The 25859-nt window shown below is 33.0% G+C and overlaps 1 protein-coding gene across 4 annotated transcripts in view; it reads left to right on the forward strand.

Annotated features, from left to right (window-relative positions):
• Positions 1–25859, forward strand: part of LOC126760958 (trichohyalin) — a 184940-nt gene that overhangs the window by 63775 nt on the left and 95306 nt on the right. Inside the window, exon 3 of one of the 4 annotated variants that reach the window (XM_050476785.1) lies at positions 15474–15497. The exons of the other annotated variants lie outside the window; for them this stretch is intronic. The gene's annotated coding sequence lies outside the window, so the exon portion shown is untranslated. The remainder of the gene's footprint in view (positions 1–15473; positions 15498–25859) is intronic. 4 annotated transcript variants of the gene reach the window in all.

Here is a 25859-nt window from a genome sequence, read left to right on the forward strand (position 1 = left end):
ACGATGATGGCCACGGTTTTCTGAGGTTCACAAGAATGGATTTACATCGACTATTTGGAGAAGATAAAATGGGCAGGGGGCTTTACTATGCCAAATCGTAAATTATTGGACAAATTCAACGGCGAATTATAGAAAAAAGGTCCCATCTAGCGAAGAAGAAAGTGATCGTCCACTATGACAACGTACCGGCTCATACATACGCGATCCCTTGCCGGAATTGGTAAAATTTGGAAACCAACTCTCACCGCAAATACTATATTCTCTAGATTTGACTGCATACGTAACTTATAGTATATTTTCCAGCTTTTAAAAAGGCACTAACTGAGTAAAAATTTTAGTCGAATGTCACGGTTATCGCCATTACGGGGACCTACTTTGAAGACTTCCAGGAAGCTAATTTTTCAAGTGTATCGAACTAAAAGGAAAATGTTTTTAAAAACTTGTTTTAATTTTGTCACAGTTTTCGGGTTTCTTTTGTAGGATAACTGCTTAGTGAATACCTTTAAAGTAATATTATTGCAAATGTTCGAATTTTAATGTTGCCACCTGATTTACATAATGAAAAATAAAACGTAGGCATTTTTAATAATCATGGAAAATCGTAAATAATAAAGAGTTAGGTTTTTCGAGCCTCACATTTTAATGAGTAAAACGTGTTTTGGGGTAAATGCAACCCTGGTCGTCGGTATATTTCAAAATTGATTTAACTTCAAGCTTTTTTCTGCGCTTTCCGTCAAAGCTTTCAACAAGTACTTGAGCAATTTTATTAGGTTGTTCTAGAAATATTGCTCTCTTTACCGTTACAAATTGCTTATTTATGCATACTCCCATCTAATCTAGTTTGATGCAAATAGACCATTTAATGTGAAAATTCTCAGAAGCGGCATTCACAGCTAATGAAAAACTTTGCAGTTGCTGCGAAAAAGTTCAGAAAATTAATGCTGATTAAAAGAACGGCATAAAATAGCCTCAGTGCCGAGGGCAAAAGTGAAAGAGTGGACTATATAATGAAATAGCAGTTATTAAGAAAAAAAGGAAAGTTGCGGCAAGGAAACCATAAAACCCAATGAAAGTGCAGCGAATGGGGTAAAAATAAACCGAAACACCGACCCAAATAACTCTGTGGGGAGTTGGCCACAGCGAAGAAGACAAAATAATGCCGAATCGTAGAACGGAAGAGGTACGGTGGACACACAGAAATAAATGCATTTTTAAGCACTCGCTTAACATGACATGAGTTTGTGTGTGTGTGGAAAGGTATGCGTGCGTGTGTGTATGTGTGGAAGAAAAGCTGCAACATCATAAAAGTCGTAATGCGAAATCGTAAGGTAGTGAGTGCTTGCGGTCCGGCCACGGGCCCAAACAAGCGTAAACAATAAACTAAAAATACACGAACTGTGAAAAGGTAAACGCAACAACAACAAAAACAAAGAACATGGTAGATTGTGGTGTATGTGGCTATGTGAGAACAACGGACGAACTTTTCCCCGCAAAAGCATACATTTTCTACTTATTTTTGGGAAAAGCTCGGGGAAGCAAAAATAGTGCAAGAAAAACATTTTGTAAAAGACTTGTGGCAGTCAGCCGGAATCAGTGAAGCGCAATTGAGCTCAACTGCTCCAGTGAGCAGCTGGAAGAATAAGTGGCGCAACACACAAACACACACACACACACACAAACAGAGCTGGAGCATGGTACCGGCGCTGTTAACCCACTATGCAGTGCAACTAAGAAACTTTTGGCAAATATGAAGAAAAAATTGATTTTTCAAAAAACCAAAAAAAGGAAAAAGCAAATAAAAATAAAAAAAAAAAAATTGTAAAAAAAAAGTATTTTTTTTTGTTAAAAAAAATTAAACAAAGAATTTTAAATTTCGTTCGCAAAACTTTCTCAGCCACATGTGTGTTAGTCCCCAGCGAAAAACGATAAGAAAAGCGAATTTGTACGAATGTATGAGGTTGTAAAGGAGTTATCTTCAGCTTGTTAAGGCTTATTGCAACAACAATGCGAATCATAACAAGCGTGTGAATGCACAAGTTTGGCCATTATTCGCAACAAGAGCGCACAATTGCAATTCCAAAGGGAAATAAAAGTGGCAGCGAAGCAACTGAGAGATTACTTCCTTTGAGACGATCCAAGTAACTTAAATAAGCGAGTTCTTTCTGTTCATATGTACATTTGTGTGTTGAGCACTTGTAAAAAGTTGGATTATGTTGTGGTTTTATAGACACAGAGTTGCAATGGATGACCAACATATCGATCAGATCTTATTCATACTTTTGAAGAGTATAAGGCAATGTAAGTCGAAACTTTAACAAAAACAATCATTACGACTTAATGTATTGGTATTTTAGTCTTAGTAGTTTCTTCTTACTTAATTATGTAGGTCATAACAAATTTCTACAGCTTTTATGCCAGTGGTTTGTTTGATTCGCCATTCTCCAAGGAAAATCGAAGATAGCTGATATATCTGTATATTAATGATGATCGGACAGCAATTTCGTTTAGATATCTTTCTTCGTAACTTTTATACATCGTATGCCAGCGGTGGAAACTATTACCTTGAACATACCATGTGATCAAATATGACCCGTACTGGTTCCTTTAAACTTTAAAATATTTTCCTCTATCGTTACAACCTTATTTATGTCTTCATGAGAATCGCATAATGGCTTTGCTTAAAATTTTGTGTTTTCAATGGAATCATGGCTACAGACTAGGTCAAATTGTGAATCAAGAAAAATCTATGAATCCAAAAAAACTAAAATTCGCTGAAGACACTGTCATCCCAGTCAAGGCTAATTTGAAGACGATTAAAGATAAAGATTTTCAGTCCGGGTAAAATTTGATCAGATGAGGTACACTGATAATTTGGGAGCGAGAAACTACGCCTTCTTCTCCAAAAATATTAAAACTACTCAGAGCCATATTTCATATCCATTTGTCTTGAAATCAGTGGAAATAACAGTTCACGGCCCGACACATACCATAGATGGCGCTACTAGAATTAAATCCATATGATTTTTAGTTATACTTTAACCCCTTCAAAAGGCGCGTGCATAAATTTGACTTTTTTATTGTGAGAAAAATGGATAAAAAGGAATTTGGTGTGTTATTAAAATATTGCTTTTTGAAGGAGAAAAATGCAGTTGAAGAAAGAACTTGGTTTGATGATGTGCTTTCGGACACTGCCACAGGAAAATCAACCATCAAGAATTGGTATGCAAAGTTTAGACGTTGTTGTTACCGATGAAAACATCTAAAAAGTCCGCAAAATAATTTTGGATGACCGTAAGGCGAACTTGCTTGAGATAGCAGGTACTCTAAAAATATCAAATTAATTGTACAAATCATATTATTCATGCATATTTGGATTTGAGAAAACTCTCTGCAAAGTGGATGCCCCGTCAGCTCACGTTGGACAAAAACAATGACGAGTTGATTATTCCGAGCAATGTTTGGAGTTGTTCAACCATAATAAAATCGAGTTTTTGTGTCGATATGTGATAATAGATGAAGCACGGCTCCATCATTTTACTCCTGCACACGATTAACCCGCTCAAAAGCTGAGAAAAAGCAACATTCGGTTGACAAGGTTATGGCTCATGTATTTTGCGATGCGGATGAAATAATTTTTATTGACTACTTTGAAAAAGGAAGGACTATCAACAGCGACTATTGCCTAGCGTTATTGGACTGTTTGAAGGACGGAATCGTCGGAAAAGATGCACCCTGTTACAAGTCAGTGAAAACGAAAGCAAAAATCCATGAATTGCGCTTCGAATTGCTTCCGTATCCACTTTATTCTCCAGTAACTATTTTCTTTTCTGAAAAGAATGCTCGGTGGGAATAAATTTTCGTCGAATGAAAAGCTGATCGCCGAAACTGAGGTCAATTTTACAGCAAAGGACAAATCTTACTAAAAAAATGTACCTTCAAGGATCTATGGTATGTTGAATAGAAAAAATGAATTTTGCCCAAAAAATGTGTTTTACTATGTTAGGCTTGACGCTGACCTGTTATTAACGAAAACGACACCGTCAGTTAACGAAATCATTGAGTGCCAGGTTTCATTAAAAATCTTCTACTTTTAAGTGAGGATAAAAATCCATCGCAATAATTGAAATTTAAATGAAAATTTAAATTTTTTTGTAGATAAAGGAGATCTCATCATCTCACAAGAGTGAATATACAGTTTTTTGTGTTTTAAAGATGTTTTTTATTTTTTATAGAACTTTGAACCTATTTTCTACATTATGACTTTTCATCTTACCATTATTACTCTCTGAGTATTTATTCAACATTAAAAAATTATTTATTTAATATTAAGGACCTGTTAGCGTGTAAATAACAGAAACCGCCCACGAGCGAAAATATATCAAACATTCACCTAGATTTATACTTATATATACATACAATCCATATAATATAATAAAGGTATATATATGCCAAAACACAATCACACTAATGAGCTTTTGGCAACGAACACTCTGCCATAAATTAGCCACTATTTATTATTTAAGTGAGCAACGAACGTGTGGTAAAAGGAAAAAAATGTGAAATGACAATGAAAATTGCTCACTATTCAGTGCATTGTCGACATTTGACGCCAAAATTGTTTAGAATTCAATGAAAGATCAAAACAATTAATAAATTATCGCACACTTAATAAATACTAAACGCACAAACATACATACAAGCATGAACAATAGAGAAAAATTGTTGGGAAAATAGTTTGTTGACAGTAAAAGGTGAAAGTGTCAAAACAATGGAAATGAAAATAAACTAAAAAGCATTTTAGTCGGAGCCGCAGTATTGAGATATGGCAGCAGTTGCGCAAAATTCATTAAGAGATTTTAAAATTATACTATTAATTTTCTGGCACATACTCATGCATATTTCATCTTATGTCTATTTGTTTTTTAATTTTAACAAATAGTCCATAAAATATATCCAAACTGCGATCATAAATGTAATTATTTTACACGTTTAAACTAGGTGGCAATTTAAATTTTTATATTAATTTTAAAATAAAGGTCTTTGAATACTCGCTTTAGCTTACATTTAATTTTTCGAAAATTTTATATATGTATATAAGTATCAAAATGGTGGCAACACCGACCGAACAATATGTTTTCTTTAAAGTTTTAGGAACTATTTTAGCAGATTGTGTTTAAATTTTGTATTTTTTCTAATGTATGTATTTACAAAAATTAATATTTAAAATTATTTGGCAACCCTGAGCACAAATTCTGTTTAAATTAAATTTTTAAAAACTGTTTAATTTATTGAAAATGGTGGTATACTCGTATTTTCTATGATATGTAACTTAAAATTTTTTTATGTTGGCAACTCTATCAAAAAATATTTTATTTTTAAACAAAAAAAAACTATATTAGTTATAATTAATTAAATTTTCATTCTTTCTTCTCTCTTTTTACATATTTTTTCATGTTTTTTAGTTATTTTACTTTCAGTACATATGGCAACCATTGTTTTTATCTTTCTGCAGAGCCTTTTCTTTTATAGCTTTGAAAAATCTTAAAGAAAGCAAATCATTTCACAGCTGCATAATGTTATTTTGTATATTTATAAAATAGTTTCTTAGTTTTGGTCCTGCAAAATTTCAAATTCTGTATGCTAAAACGTCCCACTGTGCTTCGTCATTTGAAATAGTTGTCTCTTCCCAGTATTGACACACCCAAATATGCTGAATATTTTTAATGTTGCCAAACCAATTAACATTTGCCATTAAAGCGCGCCATGCATTTTGGCAAAGCTACGGCGGCGTCTTCTAAATGTGTCATGAAAAGAAAATTAAATTTTTATAACAATTTTATTGTTTCTGCTATTTAAGAATATTGAATCGGGTTCTGAATGTACATAATGTATGTATGTACATAGATGCTTACCAAATAAGCTACATAATGTAGGGAGATTATATTAAGATATTTAGCTAGTTATATAAAATAGAAAAAAATATATATAGAACGCACTAAGAAAACATTTTTTTTTTTCAGAAAATGTATATAAATATAATAATGAAGGGTTGCCACCAGTTTCAAAAATTGTAAAAAAAAATTATTTTGGTAAAGTGGTACCACAAAGTAAAAAGTTTCAAAAAAGCTTGCAATGTATAACATTTTTTAATATAAATTTTATGTAGGTAAAAAATAAGTAGTTGCCACCTGTTTAAAAATTTATAAACCATCAGTATTATACGGTAAACTAGCACTACAAACTGTCGAGGTTTAATAAAGCTTATATTTGAAAATATTTTTCCAACAAAGTTGCCACCTGTGAAAAAATTGTATCCAATAAAATTCATGGTTTAGTCAAAATTTTTCTATGCGGGTGTGAAACTTAGAAAACATAAAGGAGCTGCAATTAAAAATAATCTGGGCAAAAGTTGCCACTTGATTTTTTTTTAATTTAATTCGTAAAATTCAATAAAATTAAATATTATTTATTTTTGATCCGTCATCAAACTAAACAGAGTCCTACAACTACAAATTATTTAAGATGGAGTTACCACCTAATTAATTTTTTTACTAAATTTAATTCACAAAATCCAATAAAATTAAATATTAAATGCTATATTTTTTTCAAATTAAACAGAGCTCTACATCTATTAATTATTTTGAGGAGAGTTACCACCTGTTAAATTTTATTTGATTAAATTTAATTCTGAAAATCCAATAATATTAATAATATCATAATGTTTTTGATATGTCATCAAAGTGCACACATACGCTTTAACGCATATAAGTATTTTCGACAAATGTTACCATCTGTTTAAATGTTTATTTAAAAATTCAATCTAAGTACTCAACTAATAACAATATTTCCATATTGGTGTCAAATGAACGAACATTTCTGCAATCCCTGATTTACGTCAAAATATTTCCAATGGCATTAGCGGTTTAAGCAGCACGCTTCACTTATCACAAACTTTCGCTACAACAACAAAAAAATTTATCATAAACAATCACATAATCCCTAGAATATGACAGCCGAAATATTGAATGAAACCTATTTTTAAAATATCAAAAATTTTTTTTATTTGTTTTCCGCTGAAAAACCGCCAACATAAGCAGAAAAACCGTGGATTTTTTTATTTTTTTATTTTTCAGATTGTTCAATATCAAAAAGCCGCTGCCGAAATATAACACACGAAAAAAAACACATAAACATGTGTATTCATTTTTTCGCTGTTAATCTACTACATACATACATACATATATGCTTGTGCTCGTGGCATGTATGAGTATCTTTTGAATTCATAGAAAAGCAGTGATAAAACTCGTAAAAAATAGTATTAAAGCTCACCAACAATGAGAAAAAAGATAAATGAAAACATAATTTATGTCAACAATTCATTTTTATGGGCTTTTTCACTTTCATTTATATGTTTCATTTTCTTTTAGTTGCATTTATTTTTGGCACGGATATTTTAATATTTCGTTGTCAGATGTGCAAAGTGAAATTTAATATCCACTGTTTTATTATTATGTTTTTGTTTTTGTTTTGAAAATAGTTATACATATATGTAGAATTTCATTTATTAAATAAAAACAGCTTAGTCTAGTATTCTCATTCAATTTTAAAGACTATAGTTAGGGAAGGCTACTTGTTATGTGATTACTCTATAAGAATACTCAAGAATAGATTTTTTTCAATATATTAATATCTCTTTTGTGTAAATGCATTCCGGAACTCATTTATGTACACATCACACACATAAGACTTATGTCGTTGAAGTCTATTCCTCTTAAAAATCCTGTAACTCATTCATATAAACCCTTACGGAAAACGTTCAGCCAACAGTAGTTGTAAACCATCGATATCGCAAATCATCCTAGCGTCTGATTCAGAGCCATTCGATTTATTTTGACAGTTCTTAACTAACTCTGTCTTAGGTTCGTGCCACAATCTTGCTATCAACCCAAAACCTAGTTTGATCCAAATTATGGTAGAATTGCCCGCGTTTAGATATGCCTGTCGTAAGAGCCGATTAAAATCCAGTATGCACGTCTGCTATATTATTTAGCTTACCTTGAAATTTCAGCATAATCTTGCCAGAAATAGTGCTATAACACTCAGCTTGAACTGATATTATTGACATTGAATGAGTTTGAGTTTTCTTCTAATGAAAAGACATTTCAAGTTCAAGCCACAAATGGCACCAGTCATTGAGTTGTTTGGTGCTCAACTGGTAGTAGCAAAAGCTACAATGTCTGACCGGAGACTTAAATCTCGTACCACGGGAAGTAGTTAGCCCTTGAATCCAATCTGCTCGTGGGGGCTATGGTTTAAACCTAAAGGCAGGTAAAACTGAAAATTCAGTTTAATATGATGTCGCACTGCAGCCGGTTGTCGGACCCACACCACGGCAGTGGTTGTAGGTCGACGATGAACCCGACCAAGGTGGAAAAGGTGCCCCTTCCACCTGACCAATTGAAACCAAATAAAACTTGCAAAAAGCCTGTACTATTTAGGTCGCTGATCAACGCTTTTCAGCACCGAGAGGTAAGGCCGTCATCAGCAGGTATTCACGTAAAAACACAACGACTGTTTACCTTTGATAAGATATCGTAAAAATAAAGCCCTTATTTTCACATAAAATTGATGCTTTTATTTAGCAAAATTGAAATGATACGTTTTAGGACAAATATGGTATTTCTCATGTTCGATAAATTGTTGCCATTTTGAAAGTAACTTATTAATAATACTCTCATGGAAAGCCTCGTCTCTATTAACAAACAACTGGAGCAGCCGATTTACAAAAGCTTCTATTGAAGCGCATTCATTAACAGCAAAATCACCAACTTAGATAGGAACAGGTATACGTAGTATTTACTTTATGCCATAAGGTTGATGAATAGCATTATCCCAACCATGCTTCCGGAGCTTCGGGCGAGTCCTTATTGATGTGTGTTGATGGAAGACAAAACTGTTCAGACGTTCCAAATGTTGACAGTACATATCCGAATTAAGAGAGTGGCCGTAGAGAAACAGCTAATAGTACATGATTCTCTGGCAACCCTATCAAACACATAGCAAAATCTTCCTGACAGTGAATTTTGACTTAGCCACCGTTTAGGTGGGTTCTCAGCTATTTGACCACGACCATTTTCATTTGTCGTTGTCTTAAGTAACCGTTCGCGGTTGAAAATTCGGGCCATAAGTTTTATTAACTGCTGTGGCACTCATATAACGAACATATTCTTGTATCCAGCCTTATTTAAATGATTATACACATTTTTTGGTGCCATGATTATGTCCTAAGGATTCTGAACAGCTCATGACTGGATGCTACAGCGTGAGGACCATAAATACTATTGACAATTTCAGCTTGTATTTTCGTCTTTGTCGAAAAGAAACTGTAAAATGTGGAGCATTTTCAATTTGCTGGTCTCCATCTTAAACGAGTGCTCATACACTCCTGAAAAACTGTTTGATAAATATTTATTAGAGCGAAATCTTGTCATTATAGCATTTATAGCTAAAATAATGAATTTTCGTTTTACTAGATTTTATATCGTCACCTAAAATGCAAAACAACGTATCATCAAAAAAAAAAAAAATTGAAAATCGTTGCCAGATATAATAACCAATATATAACCATTTTATAAAGAAAACTCTTATTTAGTTTCAATATGAGTTTATGGTAACCAATATATAACCATTTTATAACCAAAATTAAAATTTTGTTTCAATATCAGTGGTGTCTCTTATATCATTTTTTCTTCGCATGTAAATTTATAAAAGTACGTTATTTAGCATTTTAGGTGACAATATATGAAATTAATATATTCGTACTCTTGAGTTATTTCTTAAAATCGGCCACTTATTGTCAGTATGTCTGTGTGTAGATACGCATTTTTTGACTTTACGCATATTAAATTTCAGCTCAATGATTCCTTTCGACTTGCGCGTTCTTCTATTAGCCCAAACGGCTATTGGCATTGTCCAAAACTGACACTTATCGTTGCACAATTGGCACGCTTGTTGGTCAAGAGCAGCTACGCCAGCAGTGGCCAGCAGCTGGTAGCCAACAACGAGGTGATTTCTTGGCGCGCGTTGAAAGATTGTCAAGAAATATGAAATGTAGGTCGTTTGCTGGCTTTCAAACCGCGAAATCGAGAATTTATGAGCGTCTATGTGTTTGTGAGTGTGTGTGTTTGTTTGTGCGTATTTGTTCTATCGGGCTTTCTGCTCGCATATTGATGACTCATTGTTGTTGGCATCGTTTAGTAGGTGTTTTGAACACTTCAAGCAGCCAAATGACAAAGTAAACATTAAGCAACCAATTTAATTGATGTATTAATAGCGCTTACGCACAGTCCGTGTTATTTTCGTAAAATTCTCAACTCATTTAAAATGCGTTCGGCATTTTTCGCATTATTAGTGTTTTAATGCGCGCACCAGACACTTTTTAATAATTTATTCGATTATGAAAAATGCGCACGCACCATAAACATTAATTTTAACATCGTTGGCCGTTAATGTTGTAATATTGCAAGCATTGTTGTTGTTTTTTATTAGCGTAATTGCTGATATGAATGTTTTATGCTGATTTTTAGTGGCACTATTTGCTATTGCCTTGATTTACATGCTGTTGATGGTGTAAATCAGGGACGATAAGCCAGTTTAACACATATTTGGATATGTACATTAGTGTTGTACTGGAGAATGGGTTAAATTTTTTTTAATATTTAATTTTTTTTTCAATTTAGTGGACGGTAAAGTATATTTATGAAGATAGAGTGTACGGCAGCTACTTATTTTGACGTATTAAGTCATAAAAGAAGCTTCTTAACATTGATTACCGAGGTTGAAAATGGAGGTATCGAAAATAACAACTGATCAAAATTGACCCGGACCGCCGCTTTTTTTGTTCTTTTTTCACTACAAATATTTAAATCGCGTTTAAAATAGGCTCCTGTCCCTCCAATACCTTCAGCGAACTTTGATTTTTTTCGATTTCGATTTATTTTTGGAACACCATTTGCAAGATTATTGAACAGTTTCTACGTCGTATTCATAAATCCACGTCTCGTCATCAGTAATGATGTGTTCTATGAATGCGGGGTCCTCAGCTACATAACAAAGGTTGTACCAATCATAGCATAATTCTAATCATATCCTTACTCTAAGATTTTGATAAAATAGGGCGGCCCATTTTCGAAATCCCCTTGTTTTGCGGGCAACTGTGATTCTAAGAATTCATAATATCTCAAAGCAAATAAAAACCAGATATTAAAATCAAAGTTGCTATCAGACTCACAGAATCGGCGTTTCTAAACTAACACTTGCATGAACATTCGGAAATCAATCCACGCTTTGACTTCATATCGGCTTCCTTCGGAGAAGTAATTATACACTCTGAAAGCAGGGCGATAATCTAACTTTGAGCTCACTAACCGTGCCTTACTACTAAATAGCACGACTTCGCGGAAGCTTGATTCGGACTATCATCGGTTCATTCGCTGTCAAAAGATCCTTTTGGCTAAAGATTGATTGTTATAGTTGAAGTGAGCGATTTGCCTTCAGTAAGGCTAGACTCTCCTTAGTTGTGAGGGTTCTAACAGGCCATTGCCTTATCGGCATTCTTCTGTATAGTTGAGAATTTCAGCGGATACCATTTGCAGAAGCTCTATGGAAGAAGTCGAGGTGGAAACATCTCGACACTTCCCCTTTTACGAGATCAAGACTTAAAAAAAAACTCAGGAACTCACACTTTCTGCTATCCTACCGAGCCGGTGGGAATAAAAATTAAACGCCTAAGCAAATTTGTATTGGTCACAAGATGCTTTGTGGGCTTATAAGATCGAATACAGGAGTTCTATTTTAAGGCTATACGAAGGACTGCATAAAGTAGTACAGGTGCGAACTCTGCATCTGCCATCGAACCTAACCGAACTTAAGCTGCTTGTAAAGTACTTAAGCTTCAAGCTTTATATCAGTTTACATCAGAAAAATGGCGAACTTAAAAAAAAATTATAAGTTTTTAGAAAATATCAGTAAATTCTCTTCGAAAACAGTTTCTTAAATATTAAATAAATCGTAAATACTAGTTTATATAATAAAGGTAGTATGAAGTTGTTGTTAAAGAATAAGTGCCGTGGTTTCCGATTACTGTCCTATTATCACCATTATATAGAGCAAGTTTCGAGAAAAATATGTTGAGGGTTTCAAGAGATGCCTCCGCATAACACCGGCTTGAATAGGAAAAGATTTTTTTCACTTTTCTGCAAATCGAGTTGTGGTTTCATAACCTAGAACAGTATTTTAAATCAAATTTTTTTTGATTTTTCGAAAATTTTGTGTCGAGTAGTCCCTTAACAACCACCCTAATGCACATAAATACCTAGCTTAAACTGTCAATTGCATGTAATAAATCAATAACGAAATTTTCGAAAAATACCATTACATTGTGCCAAAAAAGTGCTGAAATACATAATTTTTGTTGTTGGGCAATTTGTAATATTTATGCTTAATTTATTTTATTGAAATGGTATTTTTATTGTTATTAGTGTATGTATTTTTGGAGCGCATACAAATTTCAAGTGCTCATTGTTAGTAGTTAATAATAAATTCAGCGGGCATACGCGCCAAATTCCGCAGACACCAATTTACATATGCTAAAACATATAAAGCGCCAGCTGCCCTGGTGCTTGGTGGCAAGCGCAGTCATATAAAAATATATATTCCCAACACCCATCACGTACTTGCATATGTATAACTCAAAATGTCTGCCATTTGATCGAATGCCGACCGAAAAAATGGTTTGTTTTTGCCTTTTGTCATCGAAAAAAATGTGTAACCGCGCACGTCAGCCGAAAGCACACACATAAACTAATAGGCACCTAAAGCGGCGAGAAGACCAAAAAATACTCACATCAACGCTAATTAATCAAGTGCGAAGTGACATTATCCATTGCCACGATCGAAACTGATACCTGACTATTTGGAGAATGTCGGCGTTTTTGTCGACAATTTATTCGAAAATGGTTTCGAACAATAATCGAGGAAACTCCCGTTTCGTTTATGGCGCCATGGCGCAACAAAAATTCCTCACTTAAAATAGATTCGCATAGATTTGATGTTATAATTAGGTGTGATGTGTTTTGCGCCTATAGAGGTGACTAATTATTTTTATGATGAGCGATTTAGATTCTAGTTGTTGTTGTGTGTTGTGTATGTCATCACTTAAAGTAAAAAAAAAAATTGCAAATTATTAACATTACAATATTACGACAAAACAGTACCAATAGTATGAATAAAGTCGATCCTTCATCTTGATTTTGATCGATCGGTTTGTATGGTAGCTATATGCTAGAGTGGTCCGATATCGGCGATTACGACAAGTGAGCAGCTTCTTTTGGAGAAAAGAACGTGTGTAAAGTTTCAGATCGAGATCTCAAAAAATTAAGAGAGAGACATAGCTAAATCCCTCGAGGTCGGCACTCTGATCAGTTATTCTATTTTTATTATATTTTATGGTCTCCCTGTTTAGGATATAAAGATTTTAAGTAGCTTAAGGCTGCTTTTCAATTCTAGGGCGCTTAAGATTTTTTGGCAAGCTTACTGCTTAATATATAGTATGCTCAGTTGGGACTATAATCTAAGATCTGCTGTACTGTTTTGTTATCTGCGGAATGAGAAGGTTACTGCATATAGAAAATTTCTAATAAACCTGCCTCGAGATAGGATATTGAATATATAAAAGCGATACTGAATATGTACCTAAAAAGCTTTGAGTACGAAGCATCGACTTTGTACCGCCTTTTTTTAGAAGCTTCCAGAGAACTTGAAGCAAATATCGAGAAAATATGAAAATGTTTCCTTTATTTAATCTATCTTAATCAGAGTATATTTTCCAGAATTTGGAAAATTTATTTTAGCCAAAATATTCTCAAATGTAGTACTTTTACTTCGAATCTTATGACATCCAAAATATGCATAGTAATTCTCCTATGTTAATTTTTTTACCATTATGTTTCGATATCCCAATTACTGTTTTCATCTTTTCTCCCATGCTGCTGTTTTGTTCAAGATTGAAACCGATCATATGGTAGAGGTAGGTAGGTAACACATATTTTATGAATAGGAATTTGAAACCTTTACAAGGTATTGCATGATTAATGAGATTTCTTCAGACTCACTTATATATTCCAAGCCGGTTGTTCTGAAACATGTTTCATAAAACCATAATTAACACCGTACGGGTAATGTCAGGTGCTTACTTTAATTGAATGGAGAGCTACTCAATTGGAAAGTGGTGACAATAAAGTTAACTGTTCCCAAACTGTAAACATTCCTCAGTTCTCAAAATAATAAACTTATAGAGAATGGTGATAATTTTTATGGAAACCTAATGTTATAATAATGATTTCTTATTTCATAAAAGCCCTAGAGAATACTTGAAAAATAGATGTCAAAATCTGAAAATCTAGAGAAATTTTGTGAAGAGATGGAGGTTTTATCCCAGCCTAGAGAGACAGATGTATCTTAAGCTATAATAAGCGTAAGGTAAATCAAGTTCTTCGAAAACTCCTGGTGAAAACATAACGTAGTTGGGAGAGTTCGTTTACACATGTCTTTCTTTTTCATGGTCTATAATGATATTTGGGAATGCAACTGCTTTTCATTAGGTTTATCAATACAAATCTATGACTTAGTGCAGCCCCATAAAGTGGGTAAACTGAGTCAAGTCACATAACCTAAGAGTACACTTCACAATCCAATATCTGGATATATGCGTTCTTCAATTTTCATCTCAAGGCATTATCTCTGAAGTAATTCGTAGGAGTTCTGTCGAGTAGATAGATAAAAACCTGTGTCCTTTCTAGTTACGTGAATTCAATTGTCGTGTGGGAATGACGTTTGAACAGTTTATTCATGGCTGTTTCGCATTCGAAATGTGACAAATCTTCTGAGAAGATGTCTTTTGGGAATGAATTTCGCCGATTTAAGAAATAATAGACCTCCAAAAACATCCCATATATGGACACTCCCGCTTAGATTCAGAACTCGGAGCAAAACATCACTCGTGTTATTCGCCAGTCAACCGTCGAAATGCTCGAACGAGTCACTGAAAAGTGAACTCAACGGATGGACCATCTGAGACGTAGCCACGGCCAACATTTGAAAAAGATAATCTTCAAAAAAATAAAAGCCAAAGCATATTCTTTCGAAGGGCAATAAACACTCCCTATAAAATTTGAAATTTGTGTGATTTCTTTAAAGAAGTAGGGAACCTCGAAATGCATCACGCTTTTTATAGAGAAGAATTATAATCATCTGACTACTGACTATCATATATTTAAAATTTCACATGATTTTGTAGGCTTCTATACAATTATACTTCTCTATTTAAAATATATTTTACTTTTCTCTTTTCAGGTAACTATATACCAACCTGTGAACTATTGCCAACCGTCTAACTATATATTACACCCATACAGGTATACACATTCCTGTTATGCACTGTAAGTTGTGTTCCCTCCATTGTATTTCTCTTTTATTACAAAATTAATTTGAAATCAAAGTGACCATAAAAACCGTTAAATGCAAATGAATACACACTTTTCACACGCTAATTAAAATGAACAAATGTGAAAATCAGGCGAAACATTTACCAACCACTTAATTGCGCCCGAATGCAAATAACGCCGCTTAGAAGAAAAAATTATAAATGCATTTGGTTGTCGGCATTCAAATGTAATTTTCACTCAAACAAACCGTTGCCAAATAAATTTAAATACTTAATTATATGAAACACAGTTTGGGTGCGAAAAAGAATGGAAAGGGTGTTGCAATGGGATGAGTAATATATTTTATACGATTTTATTTTTTGAAAAATAAAATAAAGTAAAAAAAAGATACCCTTGTTATACGAGTACTTTGACGAAGTCTTACAATAACTTAAGGGGTTATATCCAGTAGCAAGTTAGACTTTTTTTTAAGGAACTTGGTTGGAAGAGGCATTTTATTTCATAAATAAAAGCAAATAAAGCTTATTTACAGATTTTATTGCGATTTAATATATAAATGAAAATAATGTACATTTACTGAATTTAATAAACTTTAATAATCGCTAATTAATTTTGAAAACCTATAGTTTTAAATTTTAATTTTTATAGAGTTCTACATACAATTTTTTGGAAGAGAAATAAAAACATATTTCCTACTAGCTTAAAACTTTCCTATTGTGACACCCTTTATTACTAAATTAAAAATACTTTTGAGTTAGACATATAATTTTGCGGAAGAAAAATAAAAAATATTTCAATACACGTATTTTCTGTAAATTTAAAGATATCCTATTGGAGCACCCTTTACTTTTAAATTTAATTTTTATTGAGTTCTACATACAATTTTTTGGAAGAGAAATAAAAACATATTTCCTACTAGCTTAAAACTCTCCTATTGTGACACCCTTTAATACTAAATTAAAAATACTTTTGAATTAGACATATAATTTTGCTGAAGAAAAATAAAAAATATTTCAATATACGTATTTTCTGTAAACTTAAAGCTCTTCTATTGGAACACCCTTTACTTTTAAATTTTAATTTTGATAGAGTTCATACATAAAATACATAAAATTTGATTGAAGAGAAATAAAAGCATATTCCCTATAAACTTAAAACTCTCCCATTGTGACACCCTGTATTACTGAATTTAAAATGCTATTGAATTAGACATACACTATAATTCTGCTGAAGAAAAATAATAGATTTTCAATACACTTTTTTTTTTTAAACTTAAAACTCTCCTATTTTGACACCCTTAACTTTAAAATTTAAATTACTGTACAGTTTTACATATCAGTTTGGTAAAGAGATATAAAAGAATTCAAACATTACAGAATTTTAATTGAAAAAAGAAACAAAATTGTTTTTGTCTTTAAAAATTAAGTTAACTTTCCTATTGTTGCACCCTATACTTTTAAATTTGAATTTTTGTGAATTTTTACATATAATTTTAGTGCAGAGATATAATTTTATAAATTAATTAAACTCTCCTATTGTCACACCTTTTAAATGTGCATTCTCTACTTTAAACAAATCCACATACGGATAACGGCATTTGCTTTTGCTTTTGTTTTTGCCGTGTGCTTTTATTTTCAATTATTTATTCATTAAAGCATCAATTATTTAATTAACTATTTACGTGCGGTAATGGATTAATGGCAACCTCCCGCCCGCGTAATGCCAGCTGTTAGCACACACCCAAACACAGACACTCGAAATTAGCTTTGTCGCCGCGCTTTAAATATTGCAATCGTTAATTAATAATTTCACTTTTGATATATGCATATTTAATAGTTATTTGGTAAAGTGACCATAAAAATTGTTCGTACGGATTTAATTAGCTGTGAAAACAATACAAATTTACACATTTTTATTGTAAATAATTGGCTATTGGTTTCAATTAGAAAAAATATACTAATATAATATATTAATGAGAAATTAATTAAAAATAAATTACTTAATTTTACGCAAATTAAGTCGGTTGATCAAAGCAAAAAACCGGCATTGTTTTGGGTAGATAAAAAGTGTTATAGTGTTATCAATATTGTAGTTTGGATTAAATGAGGTTAAGTCACAGCATCAATTTCAAATATTAAAAAGTAATTAAATTTTTTGGAAAGTCGCTTGTATGAATAGTCAGTTATTTTTTCACTTACGTGAAAAGTCAGTTATTTTTGGCATTAATTACCCACTTAATAACCAATACTAAGTAAATGCTTATTTTGAAATCCTTCATAGAGTACAATTACCACTATTAACTGCCTCACACCGTTTAAATGCGACGAATTAGTAACGCTTCAAACAAACGAAAATAACAAGTTGGGTCAATGACGAGGCCCATTTTTACGTATAGCAGCGCCAATAAATAAAATTACCATTCACAGAAAATATATTCAAGATTCATTACAAGTCTTTGCATAACCAAAAATTATCTATTGGGCTGTCATTTAACCGAAAATCTTGACTCTTTTTTCAGGAAATATAAAATGGTGTTGGTGATTAATGATTTCAACAAGACGGTGTGGCAAGTTACACCACAAAAAACCAACTGCGAAAATTCTCTACATTCTCTGAACGCTCGATACCCAAATTTAACTCGCCAATCATATCTTCAGGTTTAGCTGCCTCTAACTTTATTTTATGCGATTATTTTGAAAACAAAATCTACACCAGATACCTTTGGAGCATTGATGATCTTAAGCATATTTGTGTTGAAATTATTGCTAAACACCGTATTTTGATTGTTGTTCTACAAAATCAAAAAAATAGTCAAAATAAATTGGAAAGTGGCAAAATAAGTAATATAATAGTTACTTGCTCCTCACAAATTATTAAATTCTTTTTTACTAATATAAAGTATGAAGCATCTTGTATATTTTCTATTCCTGAATATAATTCGCAAAATCTTAAATATTGGCTTTGAGGTATATTCTTTCATTCAAGTCGAATTTTTCAACACAGCAGCACGGTTCAAAATATCTTATGATGAAGTTCTTACATATATTTTGATCAAATGTAACCTTAAATTCGGTTTGGAAAGCTACGAGTATTTTATTTATTTTAAAGTACAAAATGTGTGAAAATAATCATAAATTCAGGACCAATTCACTTTTGCTCGATATGACCACCTTTTGCCTTAACTATGGCCTTGAGACGGTCAAAAAACGAATCGCAAGCTGCCCGAATGTGACTTGCCGGTATTTTGGCCCACTCACGGATAATGGCTTTCTTCAGCATCTCGAGACTGGTGTCTTTTTTACTTCGAACCTTGCTCTCCAAAATGGCTCAGAGAGAATAATCCATTGGATTCGCATCTGGTGAATTCGAGAGCCATTGTGTGGTCGTTATGAAGTTCGGAACGTCGTTTTTCTGCCATTCTTGGTTCACTCGCGCTTTGTGAGACGGTGCTGAGTCTTGTTGAAACGTCCCTATCGTTTTGAGAGTTTACGAATTTGCTCAATTGGAAAAATTTTTTTGTCAGACAACACAATGTTCGGAATTTGACCGCTTTCGGCCAAGCGAAGCAACTGCTTCGCTCTCTCAAGTCTTACTTGTTACTGCTTCGGTGTGAGATCATGGGCCTTTTGGAACTTGTAAGGCTTGACCTTGAGCTTATTTTTCAATATGCGTCGGATGCTGCGGTCGGATATTTTCAGTTCTTTAGCATTTGATAGGCACTTCGTCGTGGATTTCGCTCAAGTCGCTTCTTCACTTTCTGAACCATCTCACGTGACGTTGCAGTCTTTTGATGACCACCTCCATGGCGTTTTGCGATGCTACCAGTATCATTGTAACGAGTGATGGTGCGATAAACAAAAACTTTGTTCACATTAAGGTGTTTGAGCTCACGAACAATTGCTGTCTGTGATTTTCCAGCTAAATATAAAGCAATCACACTATTACGTTTGAATTCCATCGCTGATCACTTTTTTTGCATTCACTTTTGGCAAAACGCTTTTGTACACTTGTGAACAATACTCCGAACTGTCATTCAGCAAATTTATAAACAGCTGATTCCAGTGCGACAGCTGCGCGAACATTCTGAAGTTGGTTACACTTCGAATGCCGGACCCTGTAGTTTTGTTCAACTAAAACCCACTCCTAGGTTTATGTTGCTTTCCATTTTCATCTACTAGTACAGAAGTTTATTCGAAAGTAGCTTCGTTGGCAAGGATAGGACCCGCACATGCATAATTGGTCATCACAACATCGTTCCTCGTTTTTCCGCTTTCATTGGTTTCTTTTTGTCAGAAAACTGCTGTAACCTATTCATCTCCACTGTATTTGTTCTCAGTTTAGGTAACTACTTCAGTTCTCAAGATTATGACAATCTAACCTTAAACTTAAACTTAGGCACTGTAACTCTTGAAAACAAATTTTAAGACAAACAAATCCATTTAAAAATATAAACAAGTTTCTTAAAACAACAACACATTATGTTTCATTTGCATTACCAGACTTTTTGAAACAGTTTTCGAAAACCACTTGAGATGCTTGCTCGCATATACATACGTACATAATTATACATATACATATATATATGAACATAATATTCGCCCAAAAGACTAATTTTAGCATCTCAATTGTCATTTTAGCTTTGTTGTTGTTTTCTCAAGAAACTCCATGCAAACCACTTGTAATATTTTTATAAATACATATCAATGTAGTTCAAGGGCACACACTTCTAACCAAATAGTTCTCTCAGTATTCATTAGCCAAAAATTACAACACTCCACCCAGACACGCTGCATCATTTGAATACTCACATACTTATATACAAATAAACATACTGCACAAATAATATATATAGCAGATCTAAGCCCACGACTTTTCAAGTTCGTTGAAAGCAACCGAAACGCCCATCAAAATAATATTCTTCTCCGCTCTAGAAATAGATAATTTATTACAAAAGAGTGCGCATGAGATAAACGGCAAATGTGTTTATGATTGTGAGTCATTAGGTGGTGGAGCACAACAAATAAATGTAGGCAAAGGTCAATGGGAAACGCATGCATTTTTAATATACACATGTGCATACATATCCATATACTTATATGAACACACATAATGCTTATTTAAGTGCCGGTAGAATTTATGTGTAGGTTGTCTTATTCTTACTGAGCAAGTGACGTCGTAAGTGTACCGAGGGCTGCTATTTATGGAACTTGAACGTACTATTTATCTGCTCTATAAATAAGCCAAGTTACAGCGCCACATTTTTATTTAAATATATAATTTATCAGCTGGATTCCATTGTCCAAGCCTTAAAGGTAGCTAATAGAACACTCTTTGGTATCGATGTAGACTGGTGTAATAAAAGAGAGATACAATAGCAAACGCTTTTAACACTTCATAGAGGTGTCGGAATATTCTTTTACATTGAATTTTGCGAAATAAAATTAATTTTTCGTATAGATGTATATAAATAATTTGAGAAGAAAGTAGAGTTCGAACATAAGGAGCAGGGTAGGGCCAAACCGAAGTCCCCGTTTACGTCAGGCGCCTTTCAGTACTAGCATTAACAATAACATTCCTACATATAAACAGAAAATTTGCGATGCTTTTGGGTTTGGGATGCCATTGCTTGAAACGTCAGATGGCATGAAGAAAATTCGCTTGAACAATTTCGTAAAGCACTTATTTAGCATTAAAGTGTGCTCATTCTAGAGCGGATCTCCACATATCCATATATATCCGTATGTATATCGATAACATTGATTTCAGTATTTGAAAATTAAGTTCTTTGGATATTCATCAACTGCTTAAGCTTCTGCACCCACCGAAAAATTAATAGCTTGGTTTCATTGGATCTTCGTAAATAGCAGAATTTTTTGCAGACGCCCAAATCTGAAAAAGTTAGTTACTCCAGACTTCAAACTTACTATATAAGAATATTTTTACTTTAGTTGGCAATATTGCCAACTTGGAAAACCGAGAGTGTACTTTTCTACTTATAATCTAAAATCTTGAAAAAATTGGCAGCCAGACCATAGAATATGGATATTGAAGTGTTTGTAATTGTTTTCGGACCAGAGTTGCCATAGAATAAGTAGTTAAAAGCCGTTTCGCCACTTCTTCATAATGTATGAAATTGGTTGGAATCGGATGATAATCATGATAACAGTTTAGAAGAAAATGAAATTAAATTTACAATCTATATCTCAAAACTACTCGACAGATTTTGATCAAATTTGGCGCCTCCCTCCATATATTACGATTTCAAATTCTATGTGACTTTTACGTTTTACAGTAGTGTACCATATTAAAGATATGCTGTCCCTTATCCAAACTGGATCAAAATCAAGTCGTGAATTTCAAAACCCTTAAATACCGAATATGTGGACCTGAATGCTAAGGTGTGACTTAATGAAACTAACTGATTAAAATATCAGTCAAACATTAAGACTTAAATCAGACCAATAGTTCAACTGGCCTCCATATATATATGTACATACATATGTAACTATGCGATAGGCAAGTTATCTGAATAAATTCTGCATTATCATATGATGATTGTGTATTATTGTACCTAAAATTGTTATAAAACTTCTCCTTCCCCCAATATACTTAGTATAGCGACTTCCGACTTTGACATTAAACAGTTTATATATGTAGGTCAATGAGCGCGATGCAACCCTCATATGATGAATATAGAGATTTATTCACACCTCAGTTACCCGTATGCTAACTAAAAACGACAATATTTCTAAATGCCCAACAATTCTCCTTTAACTCTCTGTCACTCTCATGTTTAAACATTATGTCCTTTGGTAGATCTCTCATTTTTATACCCTGAACAGGGTATATTAAGTTTGTCACGAAATTTGTAACACCCAGAAGGAATCGTCGGAGACCCTATAAAGTATATATATAAATGATCAGTATGTCGAGCTGAGTCGATTTAGCCATGTCCGTCTGTCTGTCTGTCCGTCTGTCCATCTGTCTGTATATATACGAACTAGTCTCTCAGTTTTTAAGATCCGAAGTTAACGTTTTTTCTTGTTTCTATTTTTTTCGATTTTTGCGGCAAAAGTTTCAAACAGAAGCCTCGATAACACTTGAGTTATTGTTGAAATATACATTCTCATATCCATATAAACTGCAGAAGACACACCCATAACAGTTCATATAAATATTTACTACACAATTCAATCTATTTTTCAACAATACTGTTATGCCACATTTGCGTACGTAACAATGTGCAAGTACTTTATGAAAGTATGCATTCTACGAGCTCATACGAAATGCACATGAGCGCACAAAAATGTTTGAGTGTTAGTGAAAATGAAAAGTTTCCACGCGTCCACGACCTCAGGCAATAAATTTCAAACAGAACGTTTTTGTGTGCGATAAAGAAAATAAAAAATAAAGATACAAAAATAAAGCTCACCACTCACTCATATCTTCTGCTCCCCGAGCTGTCTCTTTAGCTATAGTTTGTTTTGTTGTTGTTGTTGTTATTGCTCATCCGTTAGATTTACATCACCGCGTTGGCGTACTGGGCGTGTGCCGGTCAATTTGTGGCGTGTTTGCCGGTCCTCTCGCTGTTCACCACGCGCAACGCTCATTGGCAACATGTTGCGGCAACATGCTGTGCAAGTGTTGACTGATTGACTCTGTGTTCCCAATTTGTATGTGCATACTTTTTTGTGTGCCTGACGGCATACGTACGTATTTATGCTTGACGCGTGGAAACTATTTTTGTTTTTCTTTGTTTGTTTCTGTTTTTGTTTGTTTTTGCTCTGGCCTTGCTGCTGAAAGCTATTTACGAAATTGATATGGAAAATGTGGCAGGCATAGCAGGTGCTCTTTTGAATGGACCAAATATTGGCAAAAAACAGCAGTGTTCAATAAAAAATTGAAATTCACACAGTGTGTGTGGCTTCCAGTGTTGAGAATTGCGGAGTGGCATGTTTAATATAATTTATATAAAGGAATTTAAATTAAATAATTCCGAATGAGATATTTTTTCGTTGCTGTGAAACTTTTATTATAACAATTGATATTGTATGCCGTTATAAATATATACAATTTCTCTATCATTTTTTTAACAAGTGCTATGGGGTTGTGAAAAGCTTACCTAAATATTATTTCCATGCAAGAATATGATTATAATCGATCAGTTTGTATGGCACCTACATATGTATGTACTATAATGGTCCGATCTAAACAAGGTATTTGGAGATTATAGCATTGCTTTTGAATATAATCTATGCTAAGTTTCGAGAATACATATATCTTATCAAATAAAAAAGTTTCCCATACAAGAAAAGGATTTAGATCGGTCAGTTTGTCTGACAGCTATATGCTATAGTGATACGATCTGAGTAATATGTTCCGAGTTGTGTTGTATGATAATCTATACCAAATTTTTGTGAGGAAATTGTGAAATAAGAAAATTTTTCGTACCAGAACTCGGTTTTGATCGTTTAGTTTGTGTGAACTCTATATCCTTTAATGGTCCGATATTGTCAGTTCAAATCCATGATCAGGTCCTTGGTGAAAAAAGGTCGCTTTCAAAATTACAGATATTTATCTTATTACTTAATTAACTTGATTGTCATAATTACAATTTCTATTAATTTTTTACTTAAAATTTCAATTATATGGCAACACTTTTCATAAATATTTTTGGTTTTTCTTTTTAAATTCCTCTTGTTTTAACATTATTTTCATTTTACATACATAAAATAAAAAAATTAAAGAATTGAAAAATGTGGCAACTCTTAAAAAAATTATCGAACACTACCATTATAAGCCAAAAAACAAAAACAATTTAAAAAATAATAATTTATCATAATTAAAAATTTCAAATATTAGAAATACCAATTTTTCATATTTAAAAATTTCAAACAGGTGGCAATCCCACATTTATAAAATTTCCACCGAACAATAAATTAAATCCTCTTACCCCAGATGGTTCTGCCACATTTTATGTTTTGATTATAATATTACAGTTTGTTTAAATATTTTTTCAACTTAAAAATTTCAAAGAGATGGCAACATATTTCATAAATGTCTTCGAGAAAAGAGTTTTTTTGTTGTAATATTTCTATTTTTACATATTTCATTCAATAAAAAAAATGAAATAATTTTTTATATTTTAAAATTTCAAACAGGTGGCAATTCTCAGTTTATAAAATTTTATCGTACAATCCAAGAAATTAATTTAACTCTTCTCCAAGATGGCTATGCAAACTTTTTTAATGTGATTACCATATTACAGCTCCTTTTAATTCTTTTACATAGTAGTTGCGAAAATCTGGCAACACTTTTCATAAATATCTTCGAGAAAACTTACTTACCTAATCCATATTGTTGTAATATTCGTCATATTTTACATGTATTGTTAAATAAAAAAATGGAAACAGGTGGCAACTCTCGAAATAATTATCCAGTACTGCCTATATAAACCAGAAAAATATTAAAAACTATTGCTTAAATTGTTTTTTCTTAAAAATTACAAACATGTGGCAACACTTTTCATAAATATTTTCGGGAATATTCTTTCTTAATCCTTCTAATTATTATATTATTTTTATTTTACATATTTCATTGAATAAAAAATTTAAACAGGTGGCAATCCTAACAAAATTATCCACTTCTATCATTAAAAAATTACAAAACATTTTAAGAAATTTCAAAATTAAAAAATTCCAAGAGGTGGCATCCTTATTTTTATAAAGTATCCGCCGAATATCCGTAAAATCAATTAAAATCTTCCCAATGATGATTTTGCTAACTTCCTTGTAGTCAACCACCATTGCTTTCAGTAAATGTTAGAACTGTCCAATAGATTGATGTAATTTTACAAATCATTTTTGAGTTTATAATGGCCAGCTTTGATGCACTTTCAGATACAGAAGACCGGTCCTTTGACTGAAACTTATTCTATGTTTCTGTTGTTTTAGTGGTACCCAACTTAGTCCGAAAGCCTATTCTTATCGCTGTTGAAAGCCGCGAAATTCTGATTTCAAGCAAACAGAAGGTTGTATTTAGACGAGTGTATGTGTTGAGCCTAAGCACAATTGAGCCCACACGCCTTGGGTGGCTGAAACCTGCTTCTCTACACTAGCTATCATAGGAATAATATGAGAGCTCTCTTTTCGCCCATTTAGAGCAATAAAAGAATGGATTATTCATCATTTAACCTAAAATCAGTAATCAACCAACTGTTGATTTACATTTGTGGCTTCCACGGGTATACTCCTCACCGCCAACAATTACTGTGTCCCGCTAATGATTAAGCCGCGGTGCACTTCATTTCATACCGAACCACTTAATGGCGCTTCATTGAGTGCAGAAAATTATCTG

This window comes from Bactrocera neohumeralis, chromosome 6 (genome assembly GCF_024586455.1).
Source record: "Bactrocera neohumeralis isolate Rockhampton chromosome 6, APGP_CSIRO_Bneo_wtdbg2-racon-allhic-juicebox.fasta_v2, whole genome shotgun sequence".
NCBI classification, from domain to species: Eukaryota; Metazoa; Arthropoda; class Insecta; order Diptera; family Tephritidae; genus Bactrocera; species Bactrocera neohumeralis.